The sequence below is a fragment of the Humulus lupulus genome, chromosome 9 (genome assembly GCF_963169125.1).
Source record: "Humulus lupulus chromosome 9, drHumLupu1.1, whole genome shotgun sequence".
Classification (NCBI taxonomy): domain Eukaryota; kingdom Viridiplantae; phylum Streptophyta; class Magnoliopsida; order Rosales; family Cannabaceae; genus Humulus; species Humulus lupulus.
The window spans coordinates 38354348-38363293 of record NC_084801.1 but is presented as its reverse complement, the minus strand read 5'-3'; positions in this window follow the sequence as shown (position 1 = coordinate 38363293).

Here is an 8946-nt window from a genome sequence, read left to right as displayed (position 1 = left end):
GCTTTTGAGACGGCACAACATTTAAAAAAAAATATCACATGCGGTCTAGGTAGTATGTCTCCAGAACAGATCTGGGTAAGAAGTTGGTAGAGTTTAATAGCTTATCATAAAACACACATTTTCATAAACGTGCGATTCACACCGCTCATCAACACTGTTCTGTTGCGGAGTCCTTGGGGCAGTTGTTTTAGACAAATCCTCAAGTTCAATTAAATGATCTTGGTTCTGATTATCCAAATATCCTCCACCCCTATCAGATCGCAAGATCTTTAACGTTTTACCTAATTTGGTTTTAAATCCATAGCAATGAATTCTTTGAACTTCTTAACAAATTCGCAGAATTCCTATGCTTTAGGTACTTACATGAGTCTCTAGAGCAATCGTCGATGAAGGTGATGAAATACTCATAACCACCCCTCGCTTGAACATTCATATGTCCCCAGACATTTGAACATACTAGCCCTAGTGGTTCTTTGGCCCTTTCTCCTATCACAGAGAATGGATGCTTTGTCATTCTGCCCTCAAGACTAGATTCACAAACAGGTAGGTCACCCTAGGTGAGTTCCCTCAAAGGCCCAACCTTTGTTAGTCTTTGAATCCTATCATAACAAATATGACCAAAGCGAAAATGCCAAGGGTACATCATTTCTAACGTTATTGACCTTTTGTCGTTTAACAGTCCTTGAATTAGTTGTCTTAAACAACTCATTATTTATAACATATGGTTCGTCTAGTTGCAATAGGTATAGCCTGTTTTTCATACATCCACCCCACAATTCACATCCATTTAAAGAAATAGGATTTTATTACTTGTGAAAGTAACTACAAATTGTTGTTGATGTAATAAGAAAAACTTAAATTAAAATTTCCATTGAAAATCGGAATAAAATAAGCATTGTCTTAAAACAATATATTTATTTCCAAAATTCATTCAAGCTTATCATTTTGCCTTGTTTGATACGAACAACCCTTGATGGATACCAAGCCGTGGCTTTTTATCCTTCATGGCTTTCCCAATGCTAAAAGTGTAAAAAAGGTACATACATGTGTTAGTAGATTGTGATTCAGCGATCCAAATTCGAAGTATCATCCTCTAAAATCACATGCATCCAAGACAAATTTAATTATTTTGGGTTCCATATGCCTTGAGTTCTGGGCAATCTTGTTCCAATTCCCAGTCTCCTTGCAATTGGAAACACTACCATTTTTGTGTACTTATAATCAGGCCTTGCTCCAAGATACTTTGCAGCATTTGATGCCTTGCCAGTTGACTTCTTGTTCTTTTTGTATGAATTTCTTTCTCTCTTGCTCTTCGAAGAAGAAGCTCAAAGCAGCTTCTCCTTGAGCTTGTTTAGTATTATTAGTATTCTTTCATTTGCTCGAACTACCATCAACAATCCTCTTTGAAGGATTCGATGCTCGTTGCATGGGAAAAATAGGAATATCTTTGATTATCACGAACTCGATGTTGTCTAAAATCAACACCATGTTGACGTTGGACAAACATTTCGTGAGTTTCTCACCATAGAGTAACATTTTAGAGATCAGAGAGAGTATGAGGTGGGAAGCCTAGAGCTTCTATTATCAACTAAGTAGAAATCAACGCATTGCTTGACAAACATTTATTCATTAAATATTTTAGAAATAGCATAACATACAATATGTTTTGAGATAAGCAAAATACTAAAACACTTATCTTCTATTTCTTAGGTACTTTAGCTAGCCATGAACCCATGTGTCCCGGTAGGCGAGAGTCACAAATATTCACGTAGTTAAATAGAGAAACATCTCAATTAATAAAACGTCATAAACTTTTATTAACTACCTATTCCATCCGATCAAAGTAACGGAAACTCATGTGTCCCGGTAGGCGAGAGTCACAAATATTTCTTACTTTATGAGTTTGACCCACGGTTTCGATTATTATAGACTTAATTCCTATAGTCATCGTAGGGATGAGTCTATAGAAGGTCCATCTATAACCATCTATCCTAAGAAATTTAACCATGTTAAGAAGTCCAGTGAACACCTTCCGTAGGGAGACGAAATCAAAGCGCCATGAGGCCCCACTGAACTCTAACCTTGTTAAATCAACGGTGGAGATCGAATTGAAAATTTTTAAAACTCATTATTAAATATTTTAGTATTTTATTCTTTTTGAAAAAAAAATATCAACTTAGGTTTTCCAAATTATCAAAATAATCAATAAACCAACTAAGGTTCGCCAAATTATTAAAATAATCAACAGACCATAGTTTATAATTTTTCCATTAATTCTAAAATTACCATTGAAAATTAATCAAAAAATTAGAATTAATATGTTTCTAATCAATTATTAGGTCTAGCTAAAAAGAATAACCTAATACAATTAAGTCCAACTTAGGTAAATGGGCCTTAACAATTCGAGCTTGCATGGAGGAGAGCTGGGTTCAGTATGTCGGACCCACTACTAAGGCTCCCTAACTTCCACACAAAGCCCAAAAAGACAGGAATTTGAACCTTTGTTTTATTAATTGTTATTCAATTGATTAGGCCCAATCTAGTAATGCAAAGCAAATGGGCCTTCACAAGGGGAACCACCCACAAGAGAGGAATTTAAACTTTACATGTTCAATTGGGCCCAAATAAAACCTAACATTTTATGAAAGTTTTATTTGAGTTTTCCCACATTTTTTTTTAAACGCAAAAAATGGGCCATCATTATTGTTATCCAGATTTCCAGATAGCGTTTAGATTGATGTCCTCGGGGAAGCAGAATTATCGATGTCTTTCACGGTAGGTGACCAGAGCTCGCGGATGAACAGAAAGGCTTCGCCTCTCCCGTTTAGTGTCCGGATTACTCTTCCAAGCAAACACAACACGGAAACTCGTCAATTCTTCCGGACTCCCGAACGGGTATCCTTCGGGGAAGCCCCTTCCAGGAGAAGCTCTTCGAGTGGTCTCCGCGGAAACAGTTCCGTGCCTCGCACAGAACAAAACCAAACGGTCGAGTCCTGGAGGAGGCATATTTGGAATGATATCCGCCTGACACAGGATCCCGCCTGACACGCCCGTCAGGTCAAAGCCGCACACATCCTAGCACGCCTAAGGGTACCTTTTCGCCTACTGTTCCGCTGACAACTTGGAAATGACGGCTGACTTTGTGTGTTCCCCATACTTTCACGTAAATATACCCACATAGAGTCTTGTAGCCATGCTACTACAGTAATTGTATCCCCTATTTATGGCTGGTGTAATTAAGGCTCATGTACGTAGAGAAAAACCCTAAACCGAAACCCTAGCTATAAAGACCCCTTCATTTTATAAGAAGAGGGACGGCCAACAAATCACATAGCAAGAACTCTGCTAAAATCTCTCTAGCTTCTTCTTCTTCAAGAGAACCCGAGAGAAACATTGTGAGTGTGTGAAGTTCTTGTACACCAGCCATCTTACTGTAATCCTTTCCAAGTATAATAACATCGACTCGTGGACTAGGGCTCGTTAACGCCTGAACCACGTAAAAACACTGTTTGTTTGGTTATATTTTAGTATTTCTACAGTTCTTATCTTTTTATTATTCTGTTTGTATTCGTTTCCGAAAAACTCGGTAAACATTTTGGTGCTTTCATTGAGAGCTGTAGGAAGTTGTTAGTCAGCTCTTTTTCTGTGTACGTTTTTTGTATTCACTTCGTGCTAAAGAGATGGTGACTACGAGAAAATCCGCTGTTGACAAAAATGCTACGGTCAACCCCGATACCGTGATGGAAGATGTGGTGCAAAGCGAACCCTTGGACTACCAAGGTGAAGACCCGACATCCCGCCAGGATCGGGTCAGTACCGAAGATACAACATACTTAGAAGACGAAGAAGAGTATGTCCAAGACGGTTATTACAAGGACGGCTGCTACTATGAGAAGGACCCAGAACTGGTCCAAGTAGCCGAAGAACTGGAGGTCACCAAAGCCAAGCTTTCTGAGCAGGAGTGCCTCTCCGAAAAAATGCAGCGCATGATGGAGCGCCTCCAAAGCAAGTTCGGAGACCTAGGCGACTCGGATGAGGACGCCTCTGTTTTAGGTGGTGCTGATGCCGCTGCTGGACCATCCAAAGCCGCCCCTAACAAGGGCAAAGAAAAAGTCGGAGAGCCTGTACGCGCTGACGCCCCTGCACCTCCTAAAGGCGTGAATCACAAGGCCGACTGCCCCCCCCCCCCCCCCCGCGCGCAGAAGGTCTCTGGCGCTCCTAAGCCCAGACGTCCTTCAGCCCCAAGGGGGCACTCCGTGCCTAAAGGGCCCGGTGCTAAGGCACCCAGGCCTAGGGGAAGGAACAACCGCCCCAGTGATTCCGTCAACCAGGACGGTCGGGCTGCGAACTCACACTCCGAAGATAGCTGGTCCACGGTGGACCTAAGAAGAAGGTTGGAGGCCAAGTATGAAAAGGCCAAAGGAGAAAAGGCCCGGCCTCGCGGAGATGACCTCCGAAATCATATTAATGACAAGCTCCGGGGACGTGACCTCCCGGAGAGTGATACGAAGAGGCTCGAGGAACAGATTGCTGCCTTGACCAAGCTGGTCCGGAAGCAAAGTGGGGCCCTGTCAGACTCTGAGGAGGAAGACCCGGAACCATGTATTCGGAGGATCGCGGAAACATCCCTCCCGGATAACTTCAAAATGCCCCACATAGAATTATATGATGGGAGGACAGACCCGCGTACCCACCTAGCTAAATACAACAAAATGATGCAAGTGGCGCGTGTCAGTGAGGACACCAAATGCATGTGCTTCTCACTCACCCTTACCAGGTCCGCGGAGGACTGGTGGAAAAGATTAGCTCCCGGATCAATCCACAGTTGGAAGGAGCTACAGTCCACATTCAGGAGGCAGTTTATTGCTGCCCGCAACCACGACATGGAGGTTGGTTCCTTAACCAACATCAAGCAGCAACCCACTGAGAACCTCAAAGCTTTCATTCAGAGAATGATGGAAGCTGCTGCAAAGACCAAGGTCAGCGATGACATGAAGCTGATCGCCCTCCAATCGGGCCTTACTGTCGGCTCCCTGCTATGGGGGGAAATGCAGAGGAGACGGGCAGAAACGCTGTCCGAATTCATGTCAAAGGCTCAGGGAATCATCAACCTTGAGGATGCCTACCAGCAGGCCTTTGGAGTTCCCCCAGCTCCAACGCCTTCCGTGACTGCGCCGAGCTTTGCTTCGCAAGCTCCCGCACCAGCCCTCACGCTTCCAGGAGCCCAATTCACTCCAAGTGTGTACGGGCCTTCCGCGTCTGCTCAGACGTCGAGTCAAACCCATTTCTCTGGGTACGTAGCTGTACAAACCGGATGTAGTATCGCTCCTGGCATGCCTCAGCCGCAAGCGGAAGCCCCAGAACGAAATTTGAGCCAATCGCGGAGCAAACGAAGCGGAAGAAACTCCAACCGGGGAGACCATTCAAAGAAACCCCGGAAGGACTATGAGCCCAAGTTCACGAAATATACCAGTTTGATAGACTCGCGAGAGAATGTCTATCGGGCGACCTGCAATATGGTCAATTACAGGAAGCCCCCGAAAGTGTCTCACGGAGGAAGGCGTCCACGAGACTACAATAAAAGGTGTGAGTTCCACGGAGACGTGGGGCACACCACGAACGAGTGCCTTCAGCTGAAAGATGAGATCGAGTCCCTGGCAAGAGCGGGACACCTCGGTCAGTGGGTGAGGATACCCATTATCTATACCGGACAGGAGGTGGTTCACGGAACTGCATATTCCCCGGGACAGAGGGGGACCGCTAGCGCTCCTGGAGCCGATCACCCCCAAGCTCCCGGGTCTCAGTTCCCAGCGCTTCCTGCTCCAGCCGCTTCGGCACCCATTGCCTTGTTGGCTCCAGGGCCTGGCAACCCATATCCGCCCGGCCTTGCTCCGCCACCCGTTGACGGACACGTAGCCACCATTTCCGGAGGACCGAACCTTGCCGGAAGCAGCCGCAACTCCCAGAAGAGGTACTTGAGGGAGTTAGAACACACCGGGGAGATGTGCGCCTTGGTTCAATCACCCGCTCAACGTCCCCGAATGATGGACCTTCCCATCACCTTCACGGAGGACGATGCTCGACATGTGCACTTCCCCCACAACGATCCCCTCGTGGTGGAAGCCCAAATTGCCAATAAGAAGGTCTCACGGATCTTGGTCGACAACGGAAGCTCCGTAAATATCCTCTTCCAAGCGTCCTTCCATGCGATTTGATTAACCGAGACAGACCTGACCCCATGCCCCATCCAGCTTCAAGGGTTCAATGGGGATGCACTCATGCCATTAGGCAAAATTCAACTTCCAGTCACCCTCAGGGGAGAAAGCGACGCTTGTGCCTTCAAGCACAGCACATTCGTGGTGGTCGACTGCCCCACGGCGTATAATGCCATCCTAGGCCGACCGGTCCTAATAGATTGTGGGGCCATAACATCGATACGCCACTTATGCTTGAAGTTTCCATGCGACGATGGGCGTATCGGCACTCTCCGAGGAGACCAGCGAAGTGCACGAAGCTGTTATAACGTCTCCGTCCGATCCGTCTACACGGTCCAGGAGACGGTTGCTGCCATTCCTTTGGCGGAAGAATTACCAGAAACTAGGGAGGAACATGGGGGTGTACGTGGACGACATGTTGGTAAAGTCCAAGACCTCCGGGGACCACAGTGACGACCTTGAGGAAGCTTTCGCCGTGATCCGAAAGTACGGAACGAAACTGAATCCAAAGAAAGGTACTTTCGGGGTCTCGTCTGGGAAGTTCCTCGGTTTCATTGTCAGCTCCCGCGGAGTGGAAGCCAACCCTGAGAAAATTAAGGCGTTCATAGATATGCCTTCCCCCCGAAAACATAAGGATGTCCAGAGCATTACCGGAAGGATAGCTGCCCTCAGCCGCTTCGTATCCAAGGCCACTGACAAGTGTATCCCCTTCTTCAATGTGTTGCGAGGAAACAAGAAGTTCGAGTGGACCCCCGAATACGAAGCAGCCTTCCAACACCTCAAAGAACATTTAACCCGATCTCCCATTCTGTCCAAACCCGTCGAAGGAGAGGCGTTGTTCTTATACTTAGCTGTGACTGAGCACGCAGTGAGTGCCGCTCTCGTCCGGGAAGATGGCCGTATCCAGCTCCCTGTGTATTACGTAAGCAAGAGGATTATTGGACGCCGAGTCCAGATATTCAATGATCGAGAAACTCTCCCTCTGCTTGCTAATTGCTTCACGGAGGCTGAGGCCATATTTCCAGGCGCACACCATCAAAGTACTCACCAACCACCCTCTCCGACAAGTCTTGCAGAAGCCCGAGTCTTCTGGCAGATTGCTTAAGTGGGCCATGGAACTGAGCCAGTTCGACGTCCACTACCAACCACGTGTTTCCATAAAAGGTCAAGCTCTCGCGGACTTTATTGTGGAATGCTCGGGAATGAATGACCTCCCGGAAGATCCTGTCCCGGAACTTCCTACATGGAAGGTCTATGTAGACGGAGCCTCAAATGAAAAAGGAGCTGGAGCAGGGGTCATCCTAATATCTCCCCAAGGGCATCAGCTCCAGAGCGCCATCCGTTTCGCGTTCCCAGCATCCAACAATGAGGCAGAACACGAAGCCATGTTAGCTGGATTACGACTAGCCAGAGAAGTCGGAGCCCAAAAAATCAAAGTGTACAGCGACTCCCTACTTGTGGTAAACCAAATATCCGGGGAATGCCAGACGAAAGGCGAAAGAATGGCTGCCTACGTGTCTCTCTCCCGCGACCTACTGTAGCATTTCAAAGGCCACCAAATCCGCCAGGTCCCCCGGGACCAGAACTCACTCGCGGACACGCTGGCTAAGCTTGCAACGGACCCGGAGATTGAACAGTATGGCTTAGTCCCCATCGGGCACTTAAAAGCCCCCAGTACTGAGACACGAAGGATAAACACCATCATCGATCATTCCAACTCCTGGATAGGACCCATCCTCAGATTTCTCACCACCGGAGAGCTACTCACTGATAAAGCTGACGCAAGGAAGCTCCAATATCAAGCTCCCCGATACGTGGTTATGGATGGAAAGCTTTACCGCAGGGGGTTGTCCATACCATTCCTTAGGTGTGTTTCCGGAACCGAAGTCAGCACCATCATCCATGAGGTTCACGGAGGCTTCTGTGGCGATCATACCTCCGGGCTGAGCCTCTCCAAAAAGATCCTTCGACAAGGATACTTCTGGCCCACCATGAAGAAGGATTGTGTGGATTATGTCAGGAAATGTGAGCAGTGCCAGAGGTACGCCAAGGTTCCGCGAGTGCCGCCTACAGAAATTACCCTAATGACCAGCCCCTGGCCGTTCGCCGTTTGGGGCATTGACCTAGTAGGTTCCCTCCCAACTAGAAAGGGTGGAGTGAAGTATGCCATAGTCACGGTAGACTACTTCACCAAATGGGCTGAAGCTGAACCTATGAACACGGTCACATCTAAAAAAGCACTGGACTTTGTCATCAGGAATATAGTGTGTCGTTTTGGGCTTCCACGAAAAATTGTGTCCGACAACGGAGAGCAATTTGACAGTGAACACTTCACGAACTTCTGTGCTTCGCATGGAATTATCAAAAGCTTTTCCGCAGTCGCCAGACCCCAGGCTAATGGGCAAGTGGAAACTGTAAACAAAATATTAAAGACCACGTTGAAGAAAAAACTCCAAGCCTGCAAGGCTCACTGGCCGGAAGAACTTCCGCGAGTACTTTGGGCCTATCGCACAACAGAGAGAACTTCGACGGGGCACACGCCTTATTCCATGACCTTCGGTTGCGAGGCCGTCATCCCAGTAGAAACTATGATCCCCTCTCACAGGCAGGATACCTACGACCCTACCCAGAACCATGCCCTTCTCCAGGAGTCCTTGGACATGATCGAAGAGCTCCGGGAGCAGTCGCAGGTCCAACTAAAAATGTACCAAAGCAAGATAGCCCGACACTT